The 19,862-nt window shown below is 36.9% G+C and overlaps 1 protein-coding gene across 6 annotated transcripts in view; it reads right to left on the bottom strand.

The window, feature by feature from the left end:
• RERE (arginine-glutamic acid dipeptide repeats) overlaps positions 1–19,862 on the bottom strand; it is a 248,613-nt gene that overhangs the window by 177,320 nt on the left and 51,431 nt on the right. The window lies entirely within an intron of this gene.

The following is a 19,862-nucleotide window of genomic DNA, read 5'->3' as shown; positions in this document are numbered from 1 at the left end:
CACAATGGCATACAAGTATATTTTTACAGGTATACAAAGTGGAAGAATAGCCCCTACCGCCTATTTTTTCAGTGTAAACTGAAAAACCTTCTCCGAAACAAGTTAGCTTCACTCAATCATATCATAAGAATTTCTTATTTTTTAAAAAAGATGCATCAGATTTGTCCAATTTTCGAAGTCAATTTACTACATCGACAATGGGATAACTTCACTCTTCTCAACACAGTATGCCATAGTTGAAAAGTAAACATAGCTTTAAAAATAAATTCTTCTGTGCCAGAACACTACTTCAATTCTACTTCATTAGAGTACTGCAGTATGAACGAATTTCCAGCACGACATTTGATGCTCTGAAGAAGCATGCATACTCAACAGAAAATATTCAGTGCTACGTTGAACTAAGCTATGCTTGAATGTTCCAGAGTTTTAAAAAAGAAGTAACTATGAACTGCAAACTACTCACATACCAGCTAGCACAGGACAGCACGGGGGATTTCTCTCTGACCCTGCTACCAGTTACTCCAACAGCAATACAATGGCAGAGGAACCTTCATTCTCACCAAAGTGAACAAAGAGCATAAAAAGGGCGGGGGGGGGGGGGGGGAGGAATGTGCCAACTTCATCTGTACACAAAATACTTGTTGTAGTGTATACAAGTGCTGATTTTAAACAAATCCAGGCTTGCATTTGTAGGAAGGATGCAAGCAGCTGAAGAACAGCCACAGTAGAACAGGCAGAGCATGTGAAGTCTCACTCACTCCTAGTTCATTTTCCCCTCAAGCTGCTGGGCTCTCTGAGGTACGATTCCCTTTGAATGACCCACTATCAAAGGCTTAAGATTTTTAAAAAGTAAGACTTATTCGAAGTGGTCAAACAATCATTTTAAAACTGAGTTCAAGTTAGCGTCAAGTTTGATAGGCCTGCACTGGGAGGGCTTATCACAAAGGTGTAGCTTACCTTGGACCGACAAACATGACGACACTGCTATCGACACATATTACTCTAGCGTTAAAGTAAGGTATAGTTCCCAGCCCTCTAGTTAATGACCAAAATAGCGAGGTGTTATATTTTTCTCTCACCAGCCTTTCCCAACTCTTTTCCCAAAGTCAGAGAGGGCAAAAGATATCATAATGAATATATACTTGATCGGATCTGCCTAAATATTTTCAAAGCAGTCTAGAAATAACTTTCAGGACTTTCTTTTTCAAGAAAGAGTTTACAAATACAAAAAACTGACAATAAAATATTTCCTTGCAGAAAGTAAGCATTAGCAGGCAGCAAAGTACAACAAATGTAACTTTTTTGCTTAATGTTTACTATAGTCCAAAGTTTTCCTGAATAGTGAGGCAGTTTTATTCACCTGACCCCGCAATCTGCAAGAGACAAAAAAAAAAAAAAAAAAAAAAAAAAAGGATTATTTGTCAAACTGTAAAACTGTATAAACAAAATTAAGACTTCAATACTCCATATTCCAGCCATGTCGTCTCTTCTACGAAATTCTAATATGCAATTAGCCTCTCACCAAAAGTTTCTGGGCCTTTGCTAATAAGTCACCACACTGTCTTGAGCATCACACTGGTGTCTTCTCTGAACATGTTCCTTTATTTATTTATTTATTTATTTATTTATTTATTGCATTTTAAATGTGAATACAAGAACATAAAAGTTCAACAGCATTAGGTTCAATTTTACAGAAGAAGAATAAAACATCACAAAAAATATTTTTAAATGACCAGCAAACTCCTTACCTCTTCAAGCATCACTGGCCCAAAGGTACTGTCAATGAGAACACATACTAGACCCCAGAATCCTTCTTCCAGTAATCAGAAAGGAAACAATGACTCCTCACCATGTTGTTTACAAACAATACATGGGTTATGAAGGGGGTTTCTGTGCTGCAGCAATGTGTGTTGATCCACTCAAAGGATATAAATCTTGAAAGCATTAGGAAAAAGGTCTAATACAACCCATTGATAACAACAAACAGATTTTATTACATATGTTCATATAGCAGGAACAACTACATAGATAGCATAACTCATACGTTGTTCAACTGCTATCTTCTGTCATGATACTTCTGAAAATCTGTGCTTGTAATCCAGGTTTGGATGCCACCATGCAAGATTTACATTTGTGCAAACACTGAGCTGTTTCAGCTAGCATAATCACCATAAATTGATACTACTGAATAATAGTCATTTATTTAGCTGCAGTTCTTAAATTCAGAGCATTTGCATCTGGAGACTGATCTAAATAATCACAAAATCTGAATATTATAGTATAGTAGAGAGCACCTTAATCTCCATCTTCTTAAACAACAGTACTAAGCAAGTAAACAATTTTAGTAGGGCAAAAATTCAAGCTGTGGCTCTACAGAGTCAAGACCCCCTGAGAACAGCTAAGTGCCAAACACATAGCTCATAAACCTAGGCAAATAATTTCACATCTTTGTTTAAACGCAACAAACAGAGGAAAATCACATATACATAAAACGATACTATACCAAGGTTACTGCTAAAGTATTTCATGAGAAATCAAGCAGGTACAATTTAATCTTTAAATTGCATTTAGAAAGAATAATAAGTGCAGAAGTTCATAAACATTATTTTCAAGTGGTCGTTACCACATATTCACTTAGTCTAACTTTTTCCTGCATTTTAAAGCTAGTTCAAATTAAAGCTTCACCATTTGTTGAAGTACAAAAGACCTTCAACATGCTCCCATCCAGCTCAGGATAAGCAGAACATCACTCTTCCAAGAGAAATGAGTTAGAGCCAGATCTGAGCACTGACCATTATGAACATTGCCAAACTGCAGCTACCCACAACGTACACAGTTCTGCTGTCATTTCATCTATACACTTGGAAATTATTATCAGAGCAAAAGGCATGCATACCACCTTTTTGCCCATTAATACCAGTTAAGAGGTTTATGTACTTACAGAGTCAGGTTTTAAAGATAATGTGAAAGCAAGTCCAACAGAAATGCTAGGAGACTGAAGTAGGAAGGCAGCTAAGCATGCAGGGTAGCTAAAAATATGGAGAAGAGCTCCTTTTTCTTGTGTAAGCAAGCCAGATAGATAAATCTTTTAACAAGATTTGTATTGGTCATGTGTTACTAGTCTTAATAAACACAACAGGACCATTCTTCTGTAAGCTTTCAGTTTCATGCTGCAAGATAAAAAGGTACTGTATTCAGCAAATGCCAGATTAAAGGAAGTATGTGCTGAAACTGCTGGAACTAGAATTCCTTTCACACAGCTCTCCTAATTTGGGTATCAAGGAGGAATTAAAAGATAACTAAAGTTTATACTTTTTTTGTTTACACAAACAAAAAGAAAAAATGTTGACAGCTAACAACTAGCTATTTCATGCAGCAGCAGCACTTGCTGCAGGACTATCCTCTACACGGGAATCTGCAAAGGAGAGGCTTTGTCACCTACATCCTGTAAGCCAGATGTGAAACCTTTTCCTCATTACAGCTAAACAAGCTTTTGATACATCTCTGAAAACTTGCAAGCCTGATTATCTTCCATTTTGGTAGTAAGAACTACAGCACAGGTGCAGGCCATATGAAGTCAAGTTAGATGGCAATCTAGTCCATGAAGAACATGCTTCTCACTGCAGCACCATATAAGTTTATCATCAACATCCAAAATATGACCTTTCTCTGACCTTCAGGGAAATAAAAGCAACCAAAAAAATAACAGTTTCATCAAACGAGTAAGAAACAACGCCTCATTTATGGATATTGCTTCTACAAACTAGCACACTATAAAAAAAGCATCCAAGTCTGTTCAAAGAGGCAGCTTTTTAGTCCCATTAAAATAAAGAGCAGTGCTGTCCTTGTTTTGTTTTTAAAGTATCTGATTCATCAGCTCTCTTATTAACCAGCTATAAAAAAAGATACTCACTAAAAGAACTACTGAATACTGCAACTTTGTCCATCAGCACTTTACATCTTCAGAGAGGCTGTAGGTTTTGTGCTCTTGCAAGAGAAACTAAGACATAACTGTGATGGTCAAGAGGAATATTCTAAACCAACTCCCCACATGGACCTACTTCCTTCATATTATTAAAGTCCTTCCAAAGTTTAATAGGTTGCAGCTGCACAATATGCTAAGCCAACACACACCTACACACCTACTTGGTAGCAGCATTCATCTAACATGTCAGTGATGAGATCAGTTTAGTTCTGCTAGCACTGACACAGCACTGACCAATAAGTATCAGTTCAGCACACAAACATTTTGCCAACAAATCTGGATTTGTACTTGCCTGTAGAAAGGAAGAAGCAGGAAGGCATGGTTGACTGAGGCAAAGTACATCACAGCAGCACCAGCTTAGACTGGTTCTGTTCCAAAACTAAGCTACAAGACAAGCTAGGCCATAAAAAGATCGTGATTGGTATAGAATGAATATGTCTTTACAGAGAGCTAGTACTGACTATTCTGCAATAGCTGCCTCATATAGTTTCCTCAAACATATAAACCATGACATGTTATTTCAGGGCTTCCCAGTCACCCTTGAAGGGCAGGAAAAAAGTTTAGCTAAGCAAAGAAAGAATACAGCTACACTCAATCTTAATCAGTGCTCCAGGACACAGTTTCAGAACACAAGAGGTCCAAGTTCCTATTTCTACCTACTCCATCAACTTGCATAAATCATTTTACTTGGCTCTCAGTTTCTCATTCCTTAAATGCAGAATTAAAAAGTTATGCTGCTCCTCTGCTGCAGAGGGATGGAGTGCCTTAAAAGCATCTGAGCATTTCAGTTTCAAGATGTTAAATGAAAGAAACAATGTGATGGGCCTTTACAACTTCAAATTTCATTCACTAATTTTCTGTAAGTTCTAGAAGATAATTGGCTTCTAAGGTCCTCATTAGTAGGTCAAAAGGCAGCAGAATAAATCAATCTTGTATTTAAAGTGTACGTATTTTTATAATGTATACATATACTAATGTATATATACACAATGTACATGTGTGTACACAGATTACATATATGCACAAGCTTTTCTGCAACATTACTACAGTGATCAGTTAACTTTCCTTGTTCTTTAACCAAATTTAACCTTCCTCCTCTTTCTCTAGCTATCCCATCCCAAAACAACTATAAAGTCATTCACTGATTAACAGAAAATCCTATTAATACATTTTTAATGCTGAAAATGGTTTTAAATGTGAAGCACCTGTGCTAAACCATCACCCACTCAGTACTTAGCAATAAATTCAATTCATCTGTATCAGCATATGTAAGGCTACTATAAAAGCTGGACACAGACAGTTAACATTCTTCCCAAAACACACTTACCACTCAAGTCAAAACACTGTACTACATTCCATCATACAAACAAAAATCCCAAAAGGATTCAAAAACAAGTTTCTCACACACTTCTCATGCTTAAAAATACCAACCCTTTAGCTGCCACTGAAGCCATCACAAACCCAGGTTCACCAGCAAGTAAAACAGATCAGCGATAAAAATTTAGCTTGGCCTGCTCTACAGTAAGCGATACAGGAAAGCACGTAATACAGATAACCATAACAACATTCAGATTTTCAGTATCCCACTAGATATCTGCTGCACCATACAACTCTACTCTTACTCAGGACCATGCTGAAGGGGTGCTGACCAGGCCAGCTGCCCAGTCTGAAGTGCTCATGGGACAGGTCTGCAACTTTCCAAGAAGCAAGTTTGCTAAAAGTCTTTAAACAGCTTTTACAAGTCTTCCTCCAATGGTAAGTCTCTTATCAGTTGTCTCTCCTATCTCCTTCACCGGCATTTTGAGTTTGTAATACAAATACACCACTGGAACACTTTGGCCAGGAACAGCCATTATTGGTTACATATTTACAGTTCATAGCTCTTGTAAGCCCTCTAAAGCACATACAATTAAAAGCATATTTGTTCACTTCAAATTGCTCTCTGCTAATCATCCCCAAATGGTTCAAGAAGCTAGTGAGGAGGGAAACAAACAGCATGTAGAGAAAGAAACAGGGACTGACTCCATCAGCAACTCTCACAGCTGAGAAGTAATCATCACTTGAAGAAAGGCACAGTCCGAAGTGTTTCTCATGACATGCAATGACCATATTCTTATTTTTGCTGCAGTTTACCCATTTTGACCTGAGAAAAGAAAAACAAAAGATCTCATATTTCTGAGCCATGTCTTCTACCAACTATGCCCATTGCTGTCAGATTTTAAATCAGCGGCTGTGTAACACTGCCTATCAGCATTCTCCCATTGCAAATTCCACCCTCACAGCAATCTGCTCTGACTTGGGATATTATTCCATCATTCTGAAAACCAGGTTGATGGTCTGTTTGACAGACAAGCTATGTGCAATGGTAGTTTAGATAAGATCAGAAGTCTCTCTTATCTACACCATGTTGATGCTACAAAACTTAAAGGAACAAGAGAAAGGAAGAAAGATGGTAGTGGAAGACAATCTTTGCAAGTATGAAGCCAAGACCCAGTTTTCACAACAGAGATTAATTACTTATATATTTATCAACAGAAAATGACAGGGTATTCCCTTCAGAGTCATGCCTTTCAGGGAGGGGCATATTTCATTTCATTTTACTCAAGAATGCTTCAAGTAGCTGTACATTTTCTCTAAAACAGCCAAGTTTACTTGGCGATAGAAAGGATTACAAAAGATCAGAATGGAAAGGATGTAAAAGGCTAAAGGTGAAAATTCACTTTGTGTTTGTGGTATCCTAATTGGCATAGGACAGGTAGAACAACTATCCATCTGCAAGAAGTCTCAGACTCAAAGTAGTAAGAATGAAATTTTACAAGACCTTTACAATCACCTTTAGCCACACAGGTAGATGGAAAAATCAGGGAAAATATTAAGGTCAAAGTGACAGCTCCTAGCACTCCCTAAAACAGTAGGGCAATTGTGGTACTATATTCATATCAGTGCTATCTGGAAAAAGCTTTCTGAAAAGACTTGTCTTTGGACAGTTTTTATAGACAGGTTTCAATAAGAGTGTGAGATTTCAAATAAACCACATTCCTTCCCATATTCATCTAGCAGCAGCAACACAAAATCAGTACATGCTTACAAAACTTCTGTACTCCAAATAGGATCTTCCAGTATAAACAGTGAAATTAACTGGACTATTTCCTGTATTACTGTTTGATGACAAATTTTAAAAAATGGCTAAACCACTAGAGCTGTGTGCACACTCAATTTGATACAAGGCTGTTGGTTTGGTCAGCAAATGAGGAGTCCAGCTTTCGTTTACCATGCTGTTATGCCTAAATCATTGAAAACAGGCCCTACAAAATCCTATGCCCCTTTCACCTCTCACCCATACAAAGAAACGTAAGTGCTGTAGGTGGCTACTGAAGTAGGTGGCTACTTCAAAACCAAACAGCAAGCAATATGTAGAACTGACTGCAGTGCAGAAATTCACAGATCTTAGCCCTCTGGATAGATCCATTCTATCAAACCATGATGTTTACAATTGCTCTGCAGGTATAAAAATGTGCTGTAATGACCTCTGTAGTCATAACACATGGGAACAAACAATGATCAGACACTAAATATGAAGCCAAATATTATTTCCTTTTCTCCAAAGTCATCCAGGCTAATGTAAATGATTACTACAATATAAGATAGAAAAGTACAAGGAAAAAGTCCTGTAACATCACTAAAAAAAAAAGGGAAGGGGGAAGCTAGGTCTTTCTAAAGTGCTCAAATAATGCAACATATTCCCCTACTTTAAAAGGCTGTTCAGGGGAGAACAGGCCCAAGGGACCTATAAAGAGCTGGTATTGTTACAAGAGCTATTATCTAGAGGATTTAATGTCATTTGGAGTCAAGAAATAACATCTATATTATAAAGCTGCCTAACAATATTTTAAAAAGAAGAAAGTTAAACAAAACAATTTGTCATGATGCACAGCACAGTATTTGAACAGATCAGTTTATCAGCCACAACTATGTTGCTTTCCTTCCAGCAACTACTTCAAGACAGGACTGGATTTGGAGGATAACCATCCAGCCAACAAAACACAGGTAACAAGATGAACAGCGAGAACAGGTTGGAAAACCTGGAACGAAGGCAATGGCAACCGTTCTATCATCAGTGCAAGCTAGTGATGCCAACCGGCACACTGAAACATAAATTACCCCTTCTCCTGATGGATCACTAAGTACTGCTGGAAAGTTCATTTGTAGACAGAGGTTTCAGGGGGGAAGAAGGAAAGGGAGGGGAAAAGGCTTTCAGAAGGAAAATACACACATATAGATTTCTTGAAAGGTATGTCTGTGAGGAAAAGACCACCACTGTAGTATTTTTAGTGATACAGGCAAAATATAAATCTTTCTAAATGCTGTCAGTTCAGACCAGGGCAAACACAAAGAAACCAAAGCACACAAAAAACAAACCTCTTGGTACACAAAACCCACCAAGTTAGCCAACACTAAAGAATACTTCCATAAAATGGAATCACTTTCCCATTTTACAGTTACTAGTTGTTAAAGGCACCTATGACTAACAAAGTCACTAGTACATCACATACCTATGCCTGCCTGTGAACTAACTTAACTTACTGTAAGACAGAAATTAGTTTTACCTAATACTGAAAATATGTTTCTATGTTTATTAGAGTAAGACAATTGCTGCTTTATAGGCAACCCCAAAGGTAACTACATCTAGAAGTTCATCTAGTTATAATTAACTAGTTAAATTACCATAGTAAATATTTTATTTTGGTACCTCCATCTCTGTAGCACTTTTGCAAATATCTACCAAATTGTCATTCCCAATATATTTTGCTATGCTTCCCCTGCTTTTCCCCTATCAACAGTATATAAACTAGTACTTACCAAACTACTACTTTTTTCCCTCCAACTATAAATCATTTAGCTGAATACTTACATGCAAAAAAGTTTTTTTCTTTTTTAAATGGCTGAATACTCAGCTGTCTTCTCTCCATCCTTTTGCTTTCTAGAAAGTCCTCAAAATATCCAGTAACCACCTAAACTAAAGCTAGATCAGGTTATTTTTTGGAAGCCCTTGTGAGAAGCATGCATCAAGGAAAAAACTCCAGCCTTCAGCCACACTGTCTTACTTAGCTTTATTTCTTTACAACCTGTACATCTGAATTACTCAAAACGAAGAACTACTGCAGGGTAGACTCCTATGATCACTTGACTGACCAAACATTTCCACTCAAATACTGCTATAATTAAAATAATTTCCCTCAAAAATAATTTCCCCAACAAAACCAGCATCCTGAGAGACCAACTACACAGCTGACTAAAGCTGTGCCACTAAAACATTCTGTAAGATTCCACAACATTGTGGATACTTAAAGAAGCTCTCCTCATTCAGTCCTATGATAGCAGGAAAAACACAGGCCTGAATTTATCAGAACAGGCAATAGAGATCAACAGACCATATTGTTTATTGTCCAGTGCTTTAAAACACTTTCACATAAACATCAAGTCTAATAAGATTTCTGTCTAGAGAAAGTATCCTAAATTTTAGATATTGGTCTCATTTTTTCTGAGCAGCAGCTTATTTTGGTTAATAACAGAGTAGACATCAGATTTTTCTATCCTGCAAAGCCTCTCTTCCCAGTACAGAAGCACTGTTGTAATCATGAGATTAAGTCTGCTTATTCATGTGTGAAATGCAGACTTGATCTGCCTCTCCTATTATAGGCAGCCTACAGCAAATAGTCAGCATATTCTTCATAATTTCACAATACTTAACAATTGCAGTATATTAAATTACATCTCACTTCCTTTATTGCATTTACAAAACACAGTAACATGAATACTGTTTTTAAAGTAGTAAAACCTTGCTACTGGAAGCATGACCTTCGATCTTCGGTCTTAAGCAACACAAGCAGGTTCTGTTATGTTATTCAAATAGCAAACATACAGTTTTGTGTGCAAGAAAATAAGCAGAAACACAGGAAGTTGAGACAAATCTTTACTGGCTGTTTAAATATAAATTTGTCTGCAATAAATCCATGCAACAATTCATTCTTTCTATATCTCATCCTGAAGATTTCAAAACATGTTAAAGTATACTCACTAAAAGGGTCTATATCTCTAAGTGATAGAAAATCCAAGTTGTCACATGCGCATTTGTTTGAATCATAACATATTTTCATCCCCAAAATAAATACTAAGTGCCTTTTAGACACTAACTTCTCCAAGGTCACACAAAGACCATGGTACACCTGGAATACCCGTCTCCAGACCATACTGACAAGAGTTGGCGAGAAACAAAGCACAAACCCACCTCTTCCCCCAAACTTCATCGCTAACACTGTATAAACATTGCAGTAAGTTGGTATATAGAAAATACTTCATCTCTTGATGTCATAAATTTTAAATAAAAACACACACACCAAAGACTATCTTGACAAACAGCAAGGAAAATTAGAAGATATGCACTGAAACCAAACACATCATCAAGTAGAACAAATTAGCAGAAAAGACCATTCTCTTTAGTCATTCTTAGGTTGCTGATTATAAGCTAGGAAGATGGTAATATTTCCTTTAGCATTAGCAACGATCATCTAAAACCCTCATAGTCAAGCTGAAAACTACAATCAAAGCACTGCTCATTATATGCAGCCAGAGGAATGAGATAAGAAGTAAACCTTTCTACTGACATGAAGGTTAGCCTTGATTTTTGTGTTTGAGGCTGACCACAATAAGCTCATTTTGCTACAGGCATAACACCCATCAGAAGTTACCCTTATGCAGAAAGGAATAAACTGCACTAGAATATTCAGAAAGGATAGTCTAACAGCAAACTGATTTCTGAACCTGCTTTTCCACAAAGTGTTTCAAAACCTCCAGATTAGTTCACTAAATTTGGTATACTTCAGAAATAGGAGTGGTTAGCATTTTCAAGCAAAAACCTGAGGTGATCCTTTAGTAACAGAGGACAGTAAAACAAACCATGCTATCTATTATAAATACTATGCAATAAAGTTTCACCTTTGAAGATTCTCCTCTCTGAAGTTTCCATCATTTACTGCACATGAACATTAAAGATCTGAACCAGTAGGCATTTAGAAGCACGTCAAGCCATCTTTCATATCAAAGTTCTCTCCTAAAACACTAACCTAATCAGAAGCTGACTTACAACTTAAAAGCTACTCTCAAAACACTACAGAAGAAAAATCAAAGCACCAGTTACCCAAGCAGTTGGGACCCAATTAAATCTATCCAACACTTTAGGGATTAGCCTGTTTTCTCCAACAGCCCTGCAATCTCTCCCCAGAGATAATATATACAGCTTTGGTTGAGATTTATTACTTGCTGACTAGTTCTTAGCGTATGTTATGATCTGGCCCAGGAATCAGAATGAACTTTGGTATAAGCAGACTTTTCAAAACCCTTACATACCTACTCTGAATCTTATAGAAAAATAATAGGAAAGTGGGAACTTTTAACGTATAACATTTTAATATCAGAAGGCACTGACAAGGCCGCAAAAGAACAAGAGAAATCTCTATAAAAGAAGGATATTCATCAGCCTCTCAGTCCCACGGCAGAATTGCAATCTTTTCATGATATGTCACTAGTACTGTACTAGTACTGTTCGTTACTTTATAGAAGGCTGCAACTTAATTCACACTGTCTAGAGATGAAAAACACCACAAAGCAACAGCCTTTTGGGAAAAAAAAAAACACTGAAAAAATTCTAAGAAAATCTTCACATAAGTTCCAGACAAAACAACTTCTTTTCCTCAAACATTCAGACCTGTGCTTCGATACAAAGAGAAATTGAAGTCACACACACAATTTATGCTGCAAAAGGCAGGGAAAGACGTTTCAAATATGTCTTAGAGATAAGCACAGGGAAAGCTTCTGCTCATCATCTATCCACATACTTATCTGTACAACTTGATCATTTTTTCTTCTCTAAGATAAACAGTTAATATACTTCAGAAGTTTCAGGGAAGCAACCTTAAAACAAGCTTAACAAGCTACTGGCACATTTCCAATGCAAAACAAACTACATTAAAAAGTCAAATTTGAAGAAAATGACACCATTTTTTTCTGAAGCATATCTGGCCTGGTTGGCATTTTCTTGAACCATTAGAAGAAACATCCATGACAGCAACAGAAAACACAGAGCAGAATCTCGTACTTAGTTTAGTATTTTCAACGGGTATTTCATCTGTGTCGGCAATCCTTAGGAACCTTAATAAAGGCATGGGAACACAGAAAAGGTAACCTTATGCCTGGTGGACTCTTCAGCTTGCAACAAAATGCCTGAGGTATTCTTCTGAGGCAGTGTGGTAAAGACTTCATTTTTCAATTTAAAAAAAGCCCATGATAGAAACCTAACATATCAGTTTAGCTTATAGTCACAATGCTGTACTCATTTAAACAGAGAGGTTCACATTATTTTAATAAGGCTCATAAACATTTGCATATGCAAATATGCTGTCATACCTCATCATCCCAGAGGGCTTTCCAGCCCTCTGTAAATAACCCAGCTGAGGTGCTCATGCGACCAAGATAAACACATCAGCCAGTAACCCCCAGCAGAGCTCCAGGAGTCACACAGCTGGGGCTGGTAATCTCTTAAGGCTCTCTCAAGAGGTTCACATCAACTTCATCCTACACCACCACAGCACCAGCTAGAGTAAAAAAAAGACTTTAGGATTTTACTAAGCTAGCTTTTTTTAAGTTATCACCACCAGCAATTCTCTACAATCAGAATGAGCAGAAAGATGCATCCTGAGCAAAGATTTTCCTGTCAGAAGTTTTGCATTGCTCCTGAAATTTTAATCCGCTGTTGAACTCCCCGATGAACCTAACACAGAAAAAGATAGCTGTTACACTTACCTTTGGCATCTCAGATACCACAGTTTGTCTTTAGAAGAAAGCCCTGGATTCAATAAAACTTTATACCAAAATACAACTTCATACAGCACCACTAGCCAAAAAAAAAAAAAAAAAGAGAGAGAGAGAGAGAGAGAGAGAAGTTCAAAATTTATGTATCTTTAGCCTCATTCCAATTTGTATCACTGTCTCCATGCTTTAGAGTCACAAGATTTGCTTTTACCAGAAACATAGAGTTAACACATCCTTCTAAGAGCAAACCTCACTAAGAGGCAAATAGCCCCTTCAAAAACATTTCACTATCTACCTGCAATTAGGTCACTTTTGTCTGCTGGTATTTGAGAGCTTAACACTTAACATCTGCCCATCCTCATTATCACCCTCTCTTGGAAGAAAACCCAAAATGGTACCAGTGCACCATCATCAGGGCCTGCTGTTAAAATCCAGTAGCTCTGCAACTGCCTTGCAAGTAACTGAATCATCCTTCCAATAAGGACGGGACTTTTAGAAAAAGTGCAGGTAAAATAATATCAAGATAAGTCATTCCTAGTTGCAATTTAGAGATCATAGCTATACTATTTTTTGCATTCAGGGTATTTTTGCCACAAATTGCATCACTCAAAACTACCAATCACATCTGTGCACAAAGTCAAGTTAAACTGTAACTTATTTCAAAAGTAATTTTTTAATCTTAATACATATATATAAATTCTCCATATACTGGAGCACTGGAGCATTTGATCATGTGCTATTTAAGCCACAAATGGGGCAAAAGAACCGTTTCTTTCAAAACCATACTTTGTGCATCAGTGCCACACAATAAAGCCCTATCAACAGCTGAAGTTGCAACAGCTCAAACTACAACATCCATTCATGAAAGAATCCTTTCAGTTTAGACCAGAATGTACATCAAATTCCCTTAGCAACAGTGGCATGTACTATTGTAAAGAGAACAGACCCAAGGTGAAATATTAACAAGAACTGAGAAACCTCATAGAAAACCTATACAAACAGATGACAATTTGGTTTTTTTTAAATGTTTTCTATCATTTCCATCTGTAAATGCTAAATATCTAATGTACTTTGAATATGCAAATTATAAGAACTGCACAAAAGAGGACAATGCAATTTCTTTCAAAGACGGTCATAGTATGTTGAAGCAGACTGCAACCGACTCTATTCATACACTGTTCGTAATTACTTTATTACATTTTGAAAGGGTAATCAAATGACCTAATAACCTTGAGTTGCTCTTAACTATTTATATCAGTCTTAACTAAACACAGGGTAAATCTCTACCTTTAAGTCAGTTATAATATTTTAATACTAAACATGAAGTTTAAGTATTTTCTTCCTCCTACACTCTGAAACAAACCAGGACACAAGATTACCTATGACCATCAAGTTACTAAGGAGGAATTTTTGTATTTTTGTGTGTGCATATACACACAAACACACACACACACACATATACACACACACACACACACACTGTTTTCATATGTATATACATGCACACACACACAGTGTGTGTGCATATATATGTGTATACATGTATATAAAAAAATACCCAGTTCTAATTGCTAAGCAATAGTACTATGATCTGGAAAGAGAAATCTGATTCGTTGCTCCTTTGTTAGATTTCAATGGGAAATGGAACAAATACAGCATATTTTGACTGCTTATAATATTATGTCAGATAAAAAACCCCCTATCCTTCTGTTTGTTTGTTCGTGTTTTTTTTTTTTTTTTTTTTTTTAAACTGCTTGAGGTGTATAGACTTGTTTTCTGGCTCAATCACTTTCCTACTATCTTGTAATTTAACTACCTGCTGAGGCCACCTTCAGTCATCAGTCACTGACTATACCCAAGAATCTTCACAACATGGAAAAATACAGATAAAGAAGTTCCCAGGTCCAGCATGTGTGGGGGCTAAAAATAAACTACTATGCTGAGTTTGTATAATTTTCCAAGAAATACACCTAGGGGCTAGGGAGAAAAAACAAAAAACAAAAAAAAAAGGGAAAAAAATACACAGAAAGAGCTGACAAGACCAAAAAGATTCACCTTACCCAATGTGGAAGGCAGATACATATTGGTCACGTTTTGGATTAATATATTAATTTTATAGACTGGTTCTGTTAGGGGGCTGAAGCCTCCCTAATCAGAGATGAAAAAACTAAATCATTTTTATAATTAGTAACTTTTTATTGCTAGCATTTTACTGGCTGGATGAATGAGAACAGAGATGTTGAACGACCAATTAAAACATTCAACGCAATGGCTAAACTCTCTGCACCTTCTCCAGTTCCCTCCAGAGAAAACCCTCCCTTCTATCAAAACACAGAGGTAACAATCTTCAAAAATAAGACTAAAGCATGCACACATACAAAACCTGACAGCGTCAAATTACTAAATGCCTTAAATTTTAAACAGCCAAACAGAATAAAGTTACCAGGCTCCAGACGCTGCTGAAACAGTTATTGCCTTGAAAAAACTCAGCTTTATCTCAAAAATAAGTCATTTTGATCTCTATCAACAAATTCACAAAAACACTGCCAAAAACCAAAGCACCTTTATGTTGCTGGTATCAATAAAATTCAAATCAGTGCTCAGATACAGCAATGTACCTATACCAGAAGTAGTTTAAGAAAAAGTTTTCCTATCATACAGCTTTTTGCAGCCAACTTCCTTAAAAATAAATAATAATAATAATTAAAGAAAATGAGACTGAAAAACCTGTAAATATCCAACTTCTCAGAACTGATACTACCATACTTCAGGTTTGCTATTATTCCACACTGTATTGTTGTGTCTGAATTATATCCATCTTCGCAGAGAAGCCTAATCACACCAAATTGTTCTTTTGAAATGTGCACATTGCTTTCCCTCATGAGAAAGCATACAGCCACGCTGCGAATGCAAAATTTACAACTACTGTTGCACTTTTCCTAACAGCAGAAAGCTACAGTTCCAAACCCATATTACATGAAAAATCTGCAGATATAACAAACAAAATTTACATATCACCATCAAACATTATTTATTCCAGTAGCAAAACATTTATGCAATTATCAAGGCCTTTCGCTGGCAAAACTTGACAAAGAAGTTTTCCTGAAGAAGGTCAATCTGTTTTAATCATTTACATTTTTCAACACTATTTGTTCTCACTTTGCATCCAAAGGTCAGAACTTAAACCACTACCCAGGCAAACTTTGCACTAAATACAATTTCTTGTCTATTCTTCTGGAATAAATTTCACCTTTGTTAAAAGAAGTTGAGAGGGAAATCTGGTTTTTATTCTTCAACATTTTAAAGATGCTTCATGACACGTTTTTCATAAACATAAAGTTAACTAGCTTCTAGACAATTTTTCATAGTTCCAGTCTTTTTCTCTTCACTGTTACATGAATTTTGGCTTTAGCTTTCTCTAGTAACTGTTCTGTAAAAGATATTACATACATCAACATCAGAAGCAGTTACAAAGAGCAAGGCTAATAAAAAAGGTCCAGCTTACCTGATAGTGTGAACTATTCCAGCTTCCCTGATACAACTCTTCCTCCTCAAAGCACCCAAGTCTCCCTATTTTGTACTTGTCAGAAATTATTAGTGAATTTACCTACATGTTAGTGGCTAGTAACTTACTCAGAGGAAAGGTCTTGCCCCCTTAGTCCTAGCATTTCACTGCACTGAATACTTACAAGTATACAACATGCAGCTCAATGAGACTTAAGGCTCAAAAACCAGGAGAGCATCTCCTTACACCCCAACACTAATTTTGCTGTGCCCCCCCCCCCAAAGAAGCACACATATTTCTAAGGCAGTAAGTTTTCAGCAACAGAAGGTAGCTCTCTATTTTAGGAATATAATGGTTAAGACATCGTTTTCCTTATTTACACTCAAAGTGCAAGAGGGAGATACTCAAAGTTTAGAAAATATACACAATATTCTTAAGTAATTAACAAACAGGTGTTCATTGATTATCTTTTTACCTGAAGAGTCTGTATTTTAAATCCACTGGGTTCAAAAGAAAGAAATTAAATATTTTTTAAAAACAAATTGCAGACATCTTGACAGACACATTACAGCTCACAAAGTTAACAGAAGCAGCGTATAGGTTTGCTGATCAACCTGATCACATCTGTTGGCCACCACTCTAGTAAACCAATGAGAGCTACTCTATAGCTTTTATAGAAATTAAAGCATTTGCACTGAACAACACAGGCTATGTAGAATTTCTGCTTCCTAATGTCTGGAAAAAAATGATAGTTCTATACAGTTTTCTGAATCTTAGATAAGGACCTACACAGTAAGCCACAACCACAAAACGTATCACACCCCTAAGAAAAATATATCTGATCCACTTGCAACCTATCTCCTTAAATGTCTTCATTTTCTGCTCAGTGTGTTCAACTAAGCTACAATTAGAACTTGCTTAACTCAACGTGCCTGGCTGGAAAAAATGAGGCTGTTCCCAAACACATTTCACTCACTATACTTCCCTGCTGCACGCACTAGGGTAACCGTGCCCGTTGGAGGGACAAGGCCTAGCTGGAGACTGCAACAGCTCCAACCATCTTGTTTTAACCCATTTATCTGTCAGAGCCTAGGCTACTGCTGCAAATATCCTTAATCTGAAAAACACTTAAAAATAGCAACCTATATTTCATGATCTTCTCAGCACACATATAAGTATTTCTACACCCTCTATCTTCAACAACTTATCAACAACTGGATCTCAGGCAAAACATCACATTAGCAATATGCACCAAACTTCAAAAATACTGGCTTTGAGAGTTTTATTAGTTTTACTCCTAATTCAGCAGAGTCTTAGCACAACCACTTTCGGCATTTGTTGAAAAAGTCCAAGAACAAGAAAGATAAACATATGCACACTGACCTAACATTCAAAGGTAACTCCATAAAACTAGACTCATTAAAGAACACAATGCATCCCTACAAAAAGAGAATCTTTTTAAGAATCTGCAACACTCCATTATCAAGATAAAACAAGAGGTTACGGGAAATACGGCTTTTTCTACCTATAAGCCTCCAACATAGGAAACGCTAACATGAGTAGTTAGTTTGGACCCTTAGTACAGGACTTTTGGACAACACGCAACATCCAGCTGAACTTGCAGTGGATGCTGAAGTAACTCCACTGAGTTCATGGAGATCTGCATAATTTGATCTACTGAAATTTGTCCCATTAAATCAGAATTTCAGCAATTAGAAGATCATCTCTATGGACAGAAGGGAATGGCATTTTGTTTCTGCACTTCCAGGGTTTTTTTCCTAGAAGGAGAGTAGAACAACCCTTTAAGTACTGTACTCTACCTACAGATAGATGAATCACTGTAGCAGTAACACGTTCACAATACAAGAAAATCACTGACCTTGCGACATTACAAAGTAGGTTGTTCCTTCTGGCTACTCATAAGGAAAAACTATAGACATCACAGTGCCCCCCCCAACTCCAAAACAAATAGGCTTAGGAGCAGTTTATCAATAAATAGCTTATTTTCTTTCCTTCCCCATACACCAAATCAAAAGCTCTCTTAACCACTGACACCTGGAAACAAAAGCCCATGTTGCTCCCTTCACATAAATGAAAGTAAGCACAGAAGGGGTTGAGACATGCACCAAGAGATTTTCCACAACCTGTACTAAAATTGCAAAGGCAGTCAATACATTCTGACAAAATAACTGTATACATCGTTATGTTAATTAAAATTAAAGGTTGATTTACGTAACATACAAGCAGTTCACTGAAGCTTACTGACAAAATGAAGGAACCATTTCCTCAGAGAGGCATCACCACATACAGCTTAAACAAGTTGTCTGCTTACACCAAAGGCCACACAATAAAAGAGACAGAAAAGTATTTAAGAAACAGTCACGGCTATTTTAAGTAAAACAAAAAGCACTATCAACTACAAAACATGCACAAAGGAAGTGGTAGGATAGATTACGTCAGCGTTTGCCTCAATTCATAAATCCTGACCACAAAACAAGACAAATTCTTAACTGCCTTTCTCTGGAAATCTGTTTAAAGTGCACACATGCAGTTTTAGTCTTAAAACGTGCTATTGAACGACACTCACTGATACATCACTTCCAAACAATCCCGGGGGGGTGGGGCGGGGGAATGGTGTAATCCTAGTCAATTCTATCGTGCAGCCAGATCAAATAACATTTCAAGAACTGCCTGCCAAGCACCCAGCCTGCCAGAGTGCAAGGAGCACTCAAGTGCTCTGGACTCGAAACCACCTTTCACTGGTCCCAGAGATCTTTATAAAATAGTTTAAACACTACTAAAATACAGAGTTGTGGAAGAAAAATAAATAAAACTTTTAACCGGTGCTCCCACACAATTCTCAACTTGCTGTTAAGCACAAGTGTCTGTCTTACGATATTTTCCTCAGCATTATAAGCATTCAAAATGTGATTGCCTGTAAGAAAAAAAAAAAAAAAAAAAAAAAGTCTGACAGAAACGCAGAGTTGGTTGCACGTCTGGAACTAATTGCCCGCAGATTAATGGCTTTACATTGGAATACTGTTCCTCTGTCTGTAGGGTTTTAAATCCTGTTTACTTTAAAATTCGAGTTCCCAGAAGAAACATATTGGTGAAACACAGAATATTTTAAACTACACTTCACTGGATTTTTGTTCTCAACTTCCATCTATTTCGTGCCTAAAATTATTTTAGGTTAAAAAAAATAGCTGCCATTTTCATTCCCATGCAATTAAAGAAGTCCCATATGGCAGAGAAGGAGGCTATCCAGGCACACAATGCCCCATGCAGTGCAAAGCCACATGTATTCAAGAGGAGCTTAAAACCAACTGTAAAACAAAGCAGCGCTGGCTTCTTCCTCAGGAAACAAAGTGGCCAGGCAGGTCTCCTGTCACTGTCTTGGAACAATATTAGAGTAAACATCGTTAAAAAAGTTAACCCAAGCACTGCATCAATTACAACCCGAAAAGCAGACCATTTTAAGAAGTGGAATGAGAAGGTATTTTC

Source organism: Rhea pennata, chromosome 22, assembly GCF_028389875.1.
Source record: "Rhea pennata isolate bPtePen1 chromosome 22, bPtePen1.pri, whole genome shotgun sequence".
Classification (NCBI taxonomy): Eukaryota; Metazoa; Chordata; class Aves; order Rheiformes; family Rheidae; genus Rhea; species Rhea pennata.
This window is presented reverse-complemented; position numbering and strand designations above follow the sequence as displayed.